Here is a 16,959-nt window from a genome sequence, read left to right on the forward strand (position 1 = left end):
CACGGAGCTCTCTGCTGACATCACGAGCACAGTGCTCTCTGCTGACATCTCTGTCCATTTTAAGAACTGTCCAGAGTAGGAGAAAATCCCCATAGCAAACATATGCTGCTCTGGACAGTTCCTAAAATGGACAGAGATGTCAGCAGAGAGCACTGTGCTCGTGATGTCAGCAGAGAGCTCTGTGTTCCAAAAAGAAAAGAATGTCCTATGTAGTATTCAGAAGCTGATAAGTATTGGAAGGATTAAGATTTTTTAATAGAAGTAATTTACAAATCTGTTTTAACTTCCTGGCACCAGTTGATTTAAAAAACAAGTGTTTTCCACCAGAATACCCCTTGGGGCTCAGGCGCACGGATGAATAATACAACACCCATAGACCTGGATATAAAAATAGTATGACAAAAAGTCCAAAAGAGGAGAAAAGTGGAAAAAAGAAACATGGCAGTGCATTCAGTTTGTAATCCAGAGCCACACTGTGCATCCTTACATTCTGCATATGGCTGTAAAGTGGGCATGAGGCCACCTCCCGTTCATCCCTGGCACAGGCTGCCGCTCTTCGCCTCACTCATGCTTTACACTGCAACACTGCTTTTCCATATTGGCCGCACTGTAGAAGCACAAACACGGACCAAGGTTAAAAGAGTTATTCAGGAATAGAAACAGCACCACCCCTGTCCTCGGCTTGCGTGTGGTATTACAACTTGGCTATGATCACTTCATTGGATCTGAGTTGCAATACCACACACAACCTGAGGACAGTGGTGGTGCTGTTATTTTGAAGAAATTGCAGTGTTTCTAATCTTGGATAACCCTTTAAAGGGGTACTCCAGTGGAAAACTTTTTTTTTTTTTTAATCAACTGGTGCCAATAAGTTAAACAGATTTGTAAATTACATCTATTAAAAAAAAATCTCAATCCTTCCAGGACTTAGCAGCTGCTGTATACTACAGAGGAAATTCGTTTTTTTTTTTTAAATTTATTTTCTGTCTGAACACAGTGCTCTCTGCTGACAACTCTGTCCAGAGCAGGAGCAAACCCCATAGCAAACCTCTCCTGCTCTGGACAGTTCCTGACACAGACAAAACTGTTTTGTAAATTTTGGGGGCTTCCGTTTCTACGTAGTGCATTTTTCGGTAAAAATAACACCTTATCTTTATTCTGTAGGTCCATACGATTAAAATGATACCCTACTTATATAGGTTTGATTTTGTCGTACTTCTGGAAAAAATCATAACTACATGCAGGAAAATTAATACGTTTAAAATTGTCATCTTCTGACCCCTATAACTTTTTTATTTTTCCGTGTATGGGGCGATATGAGGGCTAATTTTTTGCTCCGTGATCTGAAGTTTTTAACGGTATCATTTTTGCATTGATAGGACTTATTGATTGCATTTTATTCATTTTTTCATGATATAAAAAGGGACCAAAAAGACACTATTTTGGACTTTGGAATTTTTTTGTGCGCACGCCATTGACCGAGCGGTTTAATTAATGATATATTTTTATAATTCGGACATTTCCGCACGCGGTGATACCATATATGTTTATTTTTATTTACACTGTGTTTTTTTTTTTTTATGGGAAAAGGGGGGTGATTCAAACTTTTAATAGGGGAGGAGTTAAATGATCTTTATTCACTTTTCTTTTTCACTTTTTTTTGCAGTGTTATAGGTCCCATAGGGACCTATAACACTGCACACACTGATCTTTTACATTGATCACTGGTTTCTCATAAGAAACCAGTGATCGATGATTCTGCCGCTTGACTGCTCATGCCTGGATCTCAGGCACTGAGCAGTCTTTCGGCGATCGTACAGCGAGGAGGCAGGTAGGTTTCACTTTTAGACGCGGCGATCAATGCCGCGCGCTATTAGCCACGGGTCCCGGCCGTTGTTAGACCCGCTATGACCCGCTATGACGCGGGGCCACGCCTTTCCCTGCGTTATAGATCGGGAGCGGACACATGACGTTCCAGTATGTCATGTGTCCTTAAGGGGTTAAAGGGGTACTCCGGTGATTTTTTTTTTAATCAACTGGTGCCAGAAAGTTAAACAGATTTGTAAATTACTTCTATTTAAGAAATCTTTACCCTTCCAGTACTTTTTAGCAGCTGTATGCTACTATCCTTTCCGAATTTCTTTATTTTTTTTTGTGTTGTCCACAGTGCTGACACCTGATGTCCGTATCAAGAACTGTCCAGAGCAGGAGAAAATCCCCATAGCAAACCTATGCTACTCTGTACAGTTCCTGACATGGACAGAGGTGTCAGCAGAGAGCACTGTGGACAAGACAAAAAAGTAATTCAAAAAGGAAAGAACTGCTGCTAAAATGTACTGGAAGGGTAAAGATTTTTTAATAGAAATAATTTACAAATCTTAACAAAAAAAGAAAACGAGAGGCCACTCACCATGTCTGATAGCAGCTGGGACCTGCCAGACATGACGCGAGACATGTACGCCATGGTGCGTTAAGTACCACTGCAACATGACGTACATTTACGTCCATTGTCGTTACGGGGTATTTTTTATTTATTTATTTTTTTATATATAAACTGGCTCCAGAAAGTTAAACAGATTTGTAAATTACTTCTATTAAAAAATCTTAATTATTGGAAGGATTATCAGCTGCTGAAGTTGAGTTGTTCTTGTCTGTCTGGCAACAGTGCTCTCTGCTGACATCTCTGCTTGTCTCGGGAACTGCACAGAGTAGAAGAGGTTTGCTATGGGGATTTGCTTCTACTCCAGACAGTTCCTGAGACAGTTGTCATCAGAGAGCACTTAGACAGAAAAGAACAACTCAACTTAAAGGGGTATTCCAGACAAAACCTTTTTTTTTATATATCAACTGGCTCCGGAAAGTTAAACAGATTTGTAAATTACTTCTATTAAAAAATCTTAATCCTTCCAATAGTTATTAGCTTCTGAAGTTTTCTGTCTAACTGCTCACTGATGATGTCAAGTCCCGGGAGCTGTGCATGATGGGAGAATATCCCCATAGGAACTGCACAGCTCCCGGGACGTGAGGCATCAGAGAGCAGTTAGACAGAAAAAAAACTACAACTCAACTTCAGAAGCTAATAACTATTGGAAGGATTAAGATTTTTTAATAGAAGTAATTTACAAATCGGTTTAACTTTCCGGAGCCAGTTGATCTATAAAAAAAAACAGTTTTTTTTTCCTGGATAACCCCTTTAACTTTCTAGCACCAGTTGATTAAAGATAAAAAAAAATTTAAAAAAATTCCACCGGAGTACCCCTTTAAGGGGTTAATAGGAAAGCCCTAGTGTATACTTTTGACTATGGTTTGCCTTTGGCTGTCCAGGCATGCTGAGAGTTGGGATTTTGCAACAGCTGAAGGCGCCCTGGTTGGGAAACACTGATTTGTCATTTTTCCCCATCTACGCACTAACATACAGTAAAATTGTGATCAGGCCCTAATCTACCGTTACAACATGTCTGCAATACCACTTGTGGCCATCAGATGTCAGTGTAGTGCTGTCACTACATTATTGTATTATTTTGCTTGTTGACTACTATGAAGAATAGATGTACCATTTGGTTTATAGCACAAACCAGAATTACAGAGTGTTTTCCAAACAGTGTGTTTCCAGCTGTTGCAAAACTACAACTCCCAGCATGCCCGGACAGCCAAAGGCTGTCCGGGCATGCTGGGAGTTGTAGTTTTGCAACAGCTGGAGACATGCTGTTTGGAAAACACTTTGCTACACAATAAAAGGAGGGGCAAATATATATACTCCTGAGCCAGACTGTTTCAATACAACTGCTATGCGCAACATAGGAAACAAAAACCTACAAAGAACAATAAAGCTGCAGCAAACAAATTGTAGAGAGAAAATATATGCAATCTTTGTATGCACAGTGCTCTCTGCTGCCACCTCTGTCCGTATCAGGAAGTGTCCATAGAAGGAGCAAATCCCCTCTCCTGCTCTGGACAGTTCCTGACAAGGACAGAGGTGTCAGCAGAGAGCACTGTGGTCAGACTGGAAAGAACTACACAACTTCCTCTGGAGCATACTGCAGCTAATAAGTACTGGAAGGATTAAGATTTTTAAATAGAAGTCATTTACGGATCTGTATAATTTTCTGACACCATTTTCCTTCTCTAGAGTACCCCTTTAAAGCAGGCATTGAATGCCCTATCAGTAACCTTATTGCTAGGCCAAATCGGACCCTTCTCCCATTGCTAAAATTCCAGCTCTGTCTTTGGTCCTCTTCACTTTTGGCAAAACAACGCTCGGTGCGGCTGTCATGCTAATGACTTACAGGCTGTACGTGCAGCGGGACACCTCTTTGAATGATGGTCCCCCAGCAAGATGACAGAATCAGCTGTTCGCCATCAGTGTTAATAAATGTCACCGCCATCTCCGTGTCCGCGCAATTACACTTGTGTATCCGTCCTGCCTAGGAGGCGAGGGGCACTCTTTTTTTTTTTTTTTTTTTTTTTTTTTTTTTTTTTATACACAAGTTGTAATTAGAAATAAAAAAAAAACAAAAACAGTAATTAGCATGTACAGAACGGCGTAGCGGAATCGGGACGCCGTATTCAGCACTTTTGCAACTTGAATGACATTGATACAGATAATTGAAGTAGAACGTTACAATGACATTTTCTATACGGCACAAATTAAAGTCTTGCGACGGCGACGCAATGTTCTAGATATGAACAAGCATGTAATTAATCATTCACTCCGATATTAGTCAGACTAAGTGGGAGCCCTGGTAGATGGTCTGAAAGTCTTACTTTTATTTTGTAATCCTATATATTAAAGGGGTACTCCGCCCCTAGACATCTTATCCCCTACCCAAAGGTTAGGAAATAAGATGTCTGATCTTGGGGGTCCCGCCGCTAAGGGACCCCCACAATATCTCTGCTGCACCCGGCTTTCGTTTAGAGCATTGGGTGCAGCGCCGAAGGTTCTTGACTTCACGGCCGCGCCCCTTCAATGTAAGTCTTTGGGGCATCACGCCCCCTCCCATTGACTTGAATTGAGGGGGCATGGCCATGACATCACAAGCGGGGCGTTACCGTGACGTCACGAGCCTCCGCATCAACAGTATTCCGGCACGGAGCGAAGTTTGTTCCGTGCAGCGGATGTCTGGGGTGCCGCAGCAGCGGTGGGAGCCCTGCGATCAGACATCTTATCCCCTATCCTTTAGATGTCTAGGGGCAGAGTACCCCTTTAAGGTGTCCACATAGATCACAGAAGGCGGCCGCCCTGTGTTGGGCCGAGATTTACCTGTTCGAGGTGAGGTATTAAATTATACTGGTCAAAAGAAGAGTGGTCACCCGGAAACCAGGTGTCAGGACCATCCTATTAAGTGTCCACCTTCAATGTTATTGGTGAGGTTGCCAGGGACTTCCAGTAACACAGGATTCCACAACTTGTGGCTCTCCAGCTGTTTCAAAACTTCACCACTTGGCTATATTGATCAGCAATAACATTATAACCACCTGCCTAATATTGATATTGATAAGATGTCTGATCGCGGGACCCCTGCAATCTCCATGCTGCACCCACCGTTCGTTTAGAGCATCGGATGCAGCGCCAGAGGCAGGTGATGCCACGGCCCCTCAGTGCAAATCTATGGGAGGGGCGTGACGGCAGTGTCTGTGACGTCACGAGCCTCCGGCCCCACATCGCCAGTCATCCGGCACAGAGCGAAGTTCGCTCCGTGCACCGGATGACTGGGGTGCCGCAGCCAAGGGTATAGGGGATAAGATCTGATCGCTGGGGACGCCCGCGATCAGACATCTTATCCCCTATACTTTGGATAGGGGATAAGATGTCTAGGGGCGGAGTACCCCTTTAAGCAAACCCCTACCTCTTACGTCCTGAACAAAGGCCAAAATTATACACTTTAGCCTCCATCAGGCATATGGGGTACTATGGACCTCATGAACCATCTTTTCCCCAGATAAGTGACGCACAAACACTATGCCATCTATATAATGTAGAATAAAACGTGATTCATCAGACAAGGCCGCCTTCATCCATTGCTCCATGGTCCCGTTCTGATGTTCATTTGGCCTTTGTGGACTGTTCTTTAGCTACACATCCCCATATACAGGTGTGTGATCTGACACCTTTCTACCATGGCCAACAGGAACTTTTTCAGCAATTTGTTCTGCAGTAGTTCCACCATGGGATCGGACCAGGCGGTCTAGCCTTCATTCTCCACATACATCAGTGAACCTATGATCCTGTCACCGTTTATCCTTCCTTGGAGCACTTTTAGGGTACGTTCAGATGAGCGGATCCACAGCATATTTTACGTTGCGGATCCTCTGCTCTACAAGGTGCCTTTAGATGTGCCTGTTGGAGCAGCAATACGTCGCTATGAGCAGACACACTGAATCGATGTGTGAGTCGCCGCGCGCATGCGCAGTATACTCGCATATCGCAGCTGCTCTCGGCCTAGCTCAGGAAGCAGGGGGAGCAGCCGTGATGTGTGCGAGTACAATGCGCATGCACGGCGACTCGCACATCGCAACTGTGTCTGCTCGTAGCGGCGTAGTGCCACTCTGAGCTTGCCAATCTAAAGGCACCCTGTAGGGGTCCTTCCAGATCTACAGTGTATAATACACTGTGGATCCGCTCCTCTGAACGTACCCTTAGGAGGCATTAACCACCGGATACTAGTAATGACCCCCCCCCCCCCCAGATTGGCCGATTAGGAGATACTCTGACCAAGTCATCTACCCATTGGTTTAAATGTTATGGCTCATTGTTGTATGTTTACAGTGATCCCTCAACTTACAATGGCCTCAACATACAATAGTTTCAACATACAATGGTCTTTTCTGGACCATCGTAAGTTGAAACCAGACTCAACATACAATGTACATACAGTCCAGATCTGTGAAACGTGTCAATGGCCGGAAGAACCGACCAATCAAAATGGGCATTCACTGGTAAATCACCGGTATTACTGAAGCGTATGCACTGACTGATGTCTGGTAGCGCCCCCTACAGTACAGGGAGGTATTACATGTTCTGTACACTTTACCTGTCCCAGGGTTACCTGCTCCTTTGGACACCAGGTGAAGGCGACTCCGTTACTTTTTTAGGACATTGTGTGTTCTGTACAGGACCCTGAATAAGCTCCTGTCCTCTACATAGACCAGTGTTTCCCAAGCAGGGTGCCCTCAGCTGTTGCAAAACTACAACTCCCAGCATGCCCGGACAGCCAAAGGCTGTCCGGGCATGCTGGGAGTTGTAGTTTTGCAACAGCTGGAGGCTCCCTGCTTGCGTAAGACTGACATAGACCGTGATTACAGCTCCCAGCAGATCTTTCTTACTTTTATATGTACGATCTTGCTTTATCTGTATTAGTTATTTACTTATTTTTCTTTATTCCTCACTTTTTCCTATTTTTGGATGAAATTTTGGTGCCTTTAGAACCAATTACCAGGTTTCCTTAGAGTTCTGGTCTCAACATACAATAGTTTCAATATACAATGGTCTTTTCTGGACCATCGTAAGTTGAAACCAGACTCGACGTGCAATGTACGGACAGTTGAGATCTGTGAAATGTGTCAATGGCCGGAAGAACCGACCAATCAAAATGGGCAATCACTGCTAAATCACCTGTATTACTGAAGTGCATGCACTGACTGATGTCTGGTAGCGCCTCCTACAGTACAGGAAGGTATTACATGTTCTGTACACTTTACCTGTCCCAGGGTTACCTGCTCCTTTGGACACCAGGTGAATGCGACTCCGTTACTTTACAGCTCTTTACAGCTCCCAGCAGATCTTTCTTACTTTTATATGTAAGGATTTGCTTTATCTATATTAGTTATCTACTTATTTTTCTTTAATCCTCACTTTTTCCTATTTTTGGATGACATTTTGGGCCTTGAGAACCAATTCCCAGGTTTCCATAGAGTTCTGGTCTCAACTAGAGATGAGCGAACTTACAGTAAATTCGATTCGTCACGAACTTCTCGGCTCGGCAGTTGATGACTTATCCTGCATAAATTAGCTCAGCTTTCAGGTGCTCCGGTGGGCTGGAAAAGATGGATACAGGCCTAGGAAAGAGTCTCCTAGGACTGTATCCACCTTTTCCAGCCCACGGGAGCACCGGAAAGCTGAACTAATTTACGCAGGATAAGTCATCAACTGCCGAGCCGAGAAGTTCGTGACGAATCGAATTTACTGTAAGTTCGCTCATCTCTAGTGAAAACCAGTAATGAGAATGAATGTCATGGGGGCCATACACTAGGAAGTGTAAAAGGTCGTATCTTTCTTTGACCAGAGTTTCATTTCGGGAATCGAAAAGTAGATGATTCAGTTCTAACTAGGATTTCGCCTTTAGAATAGGATTTCCTCCTTGTTTGTGTCATCTGCTCACGTAAGACACAAGGCCAATTTAACCGTCTTCCATATTGTTTCATCACGGACAAAAGGTCAGAGATGAGTATTACCGGGGAGCGTGGATGAAGGTCTTAAGGCAGATCCCAGTCGGGGAAGTGGTGACCATCACTGCGCAAAAGAATACCCGCTGCTGACAATTAATGCCCGTTTCTGCAGTTCCAGATCCCTGTCCGATATACGGAGTATTTCGCAGCCGACGCTCTGATCTGCCAGATTACTGGATTACCATAATGTAGTCTTCGGAGATTTGTGGCAGCACCGGATGCCAAGTCCTTGTTTTCAATGGGATTTGAGCTGTAAGCAAGAAAACAGGAGAGGGAGCTCCAGAATCTCCAACCAAATCTTCTCTTGGGGGAGCGTGCGGAGACTAAAAATACAGCTAAGAGGACAAAGGGCCCTGTATACTAATCTGTGCGTCACCCCCATGAGGCTGTAAATATAGCACACACGCCTGAGGCAGGGATGACTTTCACTGGACCGGTCGCTGTGGTAAACGTGCTGTTCTTATACACTCGGGCACATGTCAGGTTTCTGACATTTTATGGAATTATTGTGCAAGGCGGAAGGTTTCAAAGATTCCTTGTTTTTATTAGCATATTGCTTTTTACAATGATTTTTGCATTTTGTTTTTTCCTCTTAAAAGCCGTAACTTTTATTTTCTCCTCCACAGAGCTATACAGTGGTCCCTCAACATACGATGGGAATCCGTTCCAAATGGTTTGTTGAAACCATCGTATGTTGAGGGATCCGTGCAATGTAAAGTATAGGACAGTGGTCTACAACCTGCGGACCTCCAGATGTTGCAAAACTACAACACCCAGCATGCCCGGACAGCCGTTGGCTGTCCGGGCATGCTGGGAGTTGTAGTTTTGCAACATCTGGAGGTCCGCAGGTTGAAGACCACTGGTATTAGAGGTTATACTCATGTGTACCCGCCGCTCCGGACCGTCACCGCTCGTCACCGCTGCCCTGGATGTCGCCTTCCATCGCTGTCACCGTGTCCCGGGGGTGTCCCCGACGTTCCGGACCGTCACCGCTGCTCTGGATGTCGCCTTCCATCGCTGTCGCTGCGTCCCCGAGGTGTCCCCGACACTCCTACAAGGCCTCTGCTTCCCCGGCATCCTCGCTCTCCGTCGCCGACATCACGTTGTTACGCACGCCGCTCCTATTGGATGACGGGACGGCGTGCGCGCGACGTGATGACGACAACGGAGAGCGCCCACAATGCAGGGGATCTCGAAGAGGACGCGCCGGAGCCCCGAAGACAGGTAAGTGATCGTCAGCGGACCACACGGGGCACCGTAAACGGCTATCCGGGGGCAGCTGAAGCAGTCTGCGCTGCCGGATAGCCATTTATGCTATGGCCCCGACATACAAAAGCATCATATGTTGATGCTGCCTTCAACATACGATGGCCTCTGAGTGGACGTCGTATGTTGAAATGATCGTATGTCGGGGGGGGGGGGGGGGTCACTGTATAGGACTTGTTTTTTGTGTGACCAATTGTACTTTGGAATAACACCTTTTATTTTTGTGGTTTTATTTTTACGCCGTGCACTTTATGGTAAAAATGACATGTTCTCTTTATTCTGTGGGTGGAATCAATTAAAAGAATACCCATGGTTACATGCTTTATTATTATTGTACTGCTTAGAAAAACTCAGACTTTTATAAACAAAACAAGTATGTTTAAATTGACCCTATTCTGACCCCCATAACTTTGCCATTTTACTGTTTATGCGGCTGTATGAAGGCTCATTTATGCGCTGTGATCTTTTGTTTTTAATGGTTCCTGTGTATATTTAACTATTTGGTCACTTTTTATTCCTTTTTTTTTTTTTTTTTTTCAGAGGATGTGATCTGACCAAAAATCTGCTTTAGGATCATTAACATAATATTTAAGTTTTTAGGATCTAGGATACATTTTTTTCCTCAACTTTGTTGTAACCCCAGGGCTCCAAATGATGCCTTCCTCTGTGCCCTACATAGTATACTAAGTTGGTAAGTGGATTGTGGGAGGGGGATTGGGTGGGGTCAGGGAGGTATGTGCCCAGTAGGCAGGGAATCCCCACCCATTAAGAAAATGCCTTCATGTTGGGGTTTGGATATTCTCTCCATCATTATCATTACAAATATTCCATATTCAGACTTTCACGCGCAGAGTATTGTTTTGGTCTTGCACAGACCCCACTTGGTGGTCCTTTCCGTAAATCAAAGAAGAAGAAAAAATACACCAGAATCACCAATGTGTACTATTGGAAAGTGCTTAATTACAACGTAACTTTTACTGAATACTCTTAAAAACTACCAAATAATGTGTGTGGAAAAAATATATCCTCACCCTTTTATTCACTGGGTATCTGCAGTCCTGCAGTGTACCCAGAAACAGTTAATACATTATGGTAATATAAAAACTACATCCCCGAGCACACCCTGTGATATGAGTCTGCTCTAGAGGACATACCTCCTCAACATAACTTGTATATGGTAATCCCAACATGTTTCAATCACCAGGAATGGTGACATCATCAGGGGAGTAACTTGTATATGCAGGGGTTAAAATTATTTGGACGGTTGAACACAGGCATACAGGCTGTGCAGTAAGCTATAACCAAAGTGGTCCAACCAGTCATTAAGCCAAATATGCTATACAAATAAATTAAAAAGGACACTCTGTTATAAGACCATCATAAGAATCCATTTACAATGTGGGCCAGACAACTGTACAGCGTCCTGTAAGAGAAAAATACACATATTCTAGTATATGGCCGATAATTGTGTTAAATCTGCTGTGCAGAATGTGTTTAACCAACTTACAGAGTCCCGTTCTGGCACCGTGCAAGTAAAAACAGACGGCCTTGCTAAGTATCTAAGGGGGCTCGTCCGGGATATTCAGGCTTTACAACCAGCAATCTTCAGGGAACAATATCTCTAGCACTCCCATAGACAGAGCATGGAGCGCATGTCAGTCCAGACCCACTGTTGTACCAGAACTTGCATCTGTATTATGCACAAGGACTTTGAGCATCCATTGCCATCAGAAACCTGAAGATCTAGACAACTACACAACAAACATCAGTGTGGTGTCTACAGGGTGGATAACGTGAAATTAAGCTTTTCGTGATGCCAGGGCACTGTAAGCCTATACACAGTCTGAGGTTTGAGACAGCTTCTCCTGGGCCCGGCAAGGGGCAATAAATACTCTTATACAAGGTGACGGATAATTGTCTATACTGAGGCAGGATAGATGGTAATTACTTTACAGCATAGATTGGTACAAAGGGAGGTGCAGAGTAAACCTTGGAAACCTATCACCTTGCAGGGACTTGTAGTTGCTTGTGCTGTGCTGTATGGTGACTAACTTGTGATGAATGACAACCCACACTGACTTTGGTGCTCAAGACTGACTGACTGAAGATTATTGACTCTCTTCTCCAGAGTTTAGTGCTTACCGCTAGGCTTTGACATTCACCTGAGTGTAGGGGATTTTCCTTAGAAGATGCGTGGTTGCAGGATTAGACTTCTGATTAGCTTGAGGCCTCCTCAGATCACCTCACACTTCTCTCTGACTTTTCCACACTGTACCTCAGGAGCTCAGCTTACAGCAGAAACTGAAACTAAACAGGAGCTCTGCTAGCTGAAGACTGGGGCAGCTCCTCCCCCCTATACTATATACAGGGACATTTGGAAGACTCCCATTGGGCAGACAGATCACCTGATTCACTCTGCACCTTCTCTGCTAACAAACTTAAAGAAGCAGTAACATGGAAAATTCCATGAAAATTTGGACATAACAATATAATATATTGAGTCCTGAGTATTGGGCCCAAGACGGACAATGTAGGCAACATCTTCCTGACAGGATGGGCAGGACACTGTATTCCGTACTGGGTTACCACATCAATTCTGAGTCAAGTTATACTGATGGCTGTTCAGCAGACTGGCTGTCTGTATGTGGGAAAGGTGGATGACAGGTCTTCTTTCTACCAGCACATCTGGCATTTGCCAGATGTACCATATGACCAGTCCAGCCCTGATGGCTGGGGATTCAACTGCTGGGACAACCACTGATCACGAGAACTGAGATCCCTTCTGTGAATAGAGCGATAGTGCGCCTGCTTAAATATTATTCCATTTCTTTTGAACCCACAGAGATTGCGAAGTACAGTGCTTAGGCAGTCTCATAGACAGTAAAAGGAGTGGTGGTCAGGAAAATGCACTACTTCTCCACTCACACAGGGCACCTGGGACCACCATTCTCACGATCATCACAGCAGTCGGACCTCCAGTGATCATACATTTATCACCTATCCCATATTGGTTCTTATGGATATACAAAAGGATTGATGGATGTCCCACTCCATGACCTAACCAGCTGTGCTCAGTACTTCAACACAGTCCTATTTACTTTATCTGCAGGACCAGGGAAAACCACATTTGTGTGGGCCTGTGTTTAGGCAGACAATGTACGGGTTGTTCTGTGAGCTGATTGGAGAAGGTTCCAGAGATTATTCCCGCACCAAACATTTTGTGGTGTGGACATTTTGGAGAACCTCTTTAAAGGGGTACTCCCGTGGAAAACTTTTTTTAAAATCAACTGGTGCCAGAAAATTAAACAGATTTGTAAATTAGGAAAAGGACGGAGAGGCTCCTGCGGAAAGTTTAACTAGAATGACCCGGGCAACTCAAACTAACACCTGTACCCAAGGTGTCTGAAAAGAGAGTACTAGATAAAAAGAATTTTTGAGGCTCAAGGTCTTTGGATAAGGAACACACTTGTTGGTTAAAATATATGAAATATTTATTAATTAATTAATTACTATCAACTGATAGTCCGGGATCACAGGGCCCTTGTAAATCCACGGAATCAGAAGATTCATAAAAATTATAAAATCATAAAATTCATATGTATATTCATAAAATAAAATTATATATACATCTATAGATGTATAAGACCACTGAAAAGGGTAGCAGCTATTTCAAATCGGCACTCTGGATAGTAATTGTATAAATAATGTCCATCAAAGTGCCAGTGCAGTCCTGAAAAAATATGTAACACAGTCTATCACACTTATGAATGTCCTTTCAAGACAGTAAAGTGGCAGTTTGAATAATATTCAGGTGTCTGTGGCTCCAGACTTAGATGTCGCTCTGTATGTTATATAGAGCAATCCTAGGATGCTGTATTCCACAGCGGTAAATTCAAACTATGCGCATAGTGTTTGGGAAAGGTTTAGCTCACCGGTCCTGATGCAATTCTCGGGAGGTAACTTTACCGTTCCTTGCTTGTCCTCAGCGATGTCAGGTAGCCGTCTGTCCCCGCTCTCTGGCCTGAGAGCGCACCGCTGGAGTCTCTGCCGACTCCTATTCGCGCGATGTTAGCAGATGGTGGGCGATAGATACAGGGGCTGCTGCGCTTGCAAGGCATGTAATCCAGGTAGCATCCTCGTGTAGAGGATAGTGGTCTCATACGTCTCTTAGGGGGGTCGGCGACCCCCCCTAAGAGACGTATGAGACCACTATCATCATTTGCAGTCCAGAGCTATTATCGGCTATCACACGGACATTTCTGAGCGCCCGGTCAGAGACCGGGAGCGCGCGCTCTCTACACGAGGACGCTACCTGGATTACCTGCCTTGCAAGCGCAGCAGCCCCTGTATTTATCGCCCACCATCTGCTAACATCGCGCGAATAGGAGTCGGCAGAGACTCCAGCGGTGCGCTCTCAGGCCAGAGAGCGGGGACAGACGGCTGCCTGACATCGCTGAGGACAAGCAAGGAACGGTAAAGTTACCTCCCGAGAATTGCATCAGGACCGGTGAGCTAAACCTTTCCCAAACACTATGCGCATAGTTTGAATTTACCGCTGTGGAATACAGCATCCTAGGATTGCTCTATATAACATACAGAGCGACATCTAAGTCTGGAGCCACAGACACCTGAATATTATTCAAACTGCCACTTTACTGTCTTGAAAGGACATTCATAAGTGTGATTGACTGTGTTATATATTTTCAGGACTGCACTAGCACTTTGATGGACATTATTTATACAATTACTATCCAGAGTGCCGATTTGAAATAGCTGCTACCCTTTTCAGTGGTCTTATACATCTATAGATGTATATATAATTTTATTTTATGAATATACATATGAATTTTATGATTTTATAATTTTTATGAATCTTCTGATTCCGTGGATTTACAAGGGCCCTGTGATCCCGGACTATCAGTTGATAGTAATTAATTAATTAATTAATAAATATTTCATATATTTTAACCAACAAGTGTGTTCCTTATCCAAAGACCTTGAGCCTCAAAAATTCTTTTTGTCTAGATTTATAAATTACTTCTATGAAAAAATCTTAATCCTTTCAGTACTTATTAGCTGCTGAATACTAAAGAGGAAATGCTTTTCTTTTTGGAACACAGAGCTCTCTGCTGACACCATGACCACAGTGCTCTCGGCTGACATCTCTGTCCATTTTAAGAACTGTCCAGAGTAGGAGAAAATCCCCATAGAAAACATATGCTGCTCTGGACAGTTCCTAAAATAGACAGAGATTTCAGCAGAGAGCACTGTGGTCATGGTGTCAGCAGAGAGCTCTGTGTTCCAAAAAGAAAAGCATTTCCTCTGTAGTATTCAGCAGCTAATAAGTACTGGAAGGATTAAGATTTTTTTAATAGAAGGAATTTACAAATCTGTTTAACTTTCTGGCACCAGTTGATTTAAAAAAAAAAAGTTTTCCACAGGAGTACCCCTAGTTTGGATTAGTAAATAACCACCATTTGCTGTGCATTGTACTGGAGCCTGAAATCTGAAGAATCCACGTCTCTCCCTCCCAGCAGTGGAATGATGGTATATTCATGTGATAGTCAGTGGAGCTATAAATAGGACGCGGCACTAATCAGCGAAAATAAGATGTGAAGAGATTACAGGACGAGAAATCATAGAGGAACCAATTCTAAGATATTACAGCCTCAGGCAGCCACACACATGATCATGGACAGGGGGACCAGCACTGGGCCGACAGTACTCCGCCTCAACTCCCCAATAAGACACATTGGAACTCGGGAGGCACCGTAACACTTTCCTCCATTTCTAGAGTATACTCCCTTTTCCAACTTTATACATATATACACACGTATATATATAGGAGGTCTCCAATAAAGTGACCATTTAATGTGTATATATATATATATATATATATATATATATATATATACATATACACACATTAAATGGTCACTTTATTGGAGACCTCCATCTAGATGTGCTTTGGCTTCAGAACCACAGTACCTGTTCATGACATAGGTTCCACAAGGAGATTAAAGGAGTTATCCAGGAATGAAAAAAACAGACCTATTTTCTTTCACAGACCGCTCCCTGGCTGTCTCCACTTTGGGTGTGGTATTACAACTTGGCTCCATTCACTTCGATGGAACTGAGCTGCGAAACTACACTTAAAGGGGTTATCCAGGAAAAAAACTTTTTTTTATATATCAACTGGCTCCAGAAAGTTAAACAGTTTTGTAAATTACTTCTATTAAAAAATCTTAATCCTTTCAATACTTATGAGCTGCTGCAGTTGAGTTGTTCTTTTCTGTCTAACTGCTCTCTGATGACACCTGTCTCGGGAACTGTCCAGAGTAGAAGCAAATCCCCATAGCAAACCTCTTCTACTCTGTGCAGTTCCCAAGACAAGCAGAGATGTCAGGAGAGAGCACTGTTGTCAGACAGAAAAGAACAACTCCACTTCAGCAGTTGATAATTATTGGAAGAATTAAGATTTTTTAATAGAAGTAATTTACAAATCTTTAAGCCACTAGAAGGGGAGAGAGCACACCGTGCAGCTAAACATGCAGATATACGATACCGCTGGTGTACACTGGCAGCCTCCGGACCCGATAAGTAACAACGTAAGGGGCGCTCAGAGGCTACGCCGGCTGTTTCGGACGTAGGAACGTCCTTCTTCCGGCCTCTTGAGTCTCTTGATAGAAAGAAAAAAGTTTTTTTTTTTTTTCCTGGAATGCCCCTTTAACCTGGAGACAGACAGGGAGTGGTCTTTGAAAGAAATTATCTCTGTTTTTCGATTCCTGGATAACCCCTTTCATTCTGCAGGCATATTGGCCCATGTGAACAGAATCACTTCACAGTTGATACACATTACATGAAAGTACTGACATCCCAGAGATGCTCTATAGGATTAAGATCTGGGGACTGTGAAGACCAGGGAAGGAAGGACTACTCCATGACCTAGTGGAACCTAGTACCTAATATTATGAACATTTACTGTGGTTCCGAAGGCCAAAGGACACTAGATGGAGGTCTCCAATAAAGTTCCAATTCAATGTATATGTGTAAAGTTGGCAAAGTGTGTATATTCCAGGAAAGGGGAAGGAAAGGAGTTTTGCGGTCTGTCCTGGGCACTACCACACTTGGGATTACTGTCAACTTAAAGGGGTAGTCCGGCCCCAAGACATCTTATCCCCTATCCAAAGGTCATCACACCCCTTCCCATAGGCTTGCATTGAGGGGGCGGGATGTGACTTCACAAGG

This window comes from Hyla sarda, chromosome 4, assembly GCF_029499605.1.
Source record: "Hyla sarda isolate aHylSar1 chromosome 4, aHylSar1.hap1, whole genome shotgun sequence".
Classification (NCBI taxonomy): Eukaryota; Metazoa; Chordata; class Amphibia; order Anura; family Hylidae; genus Hyla; species Hyla sarda.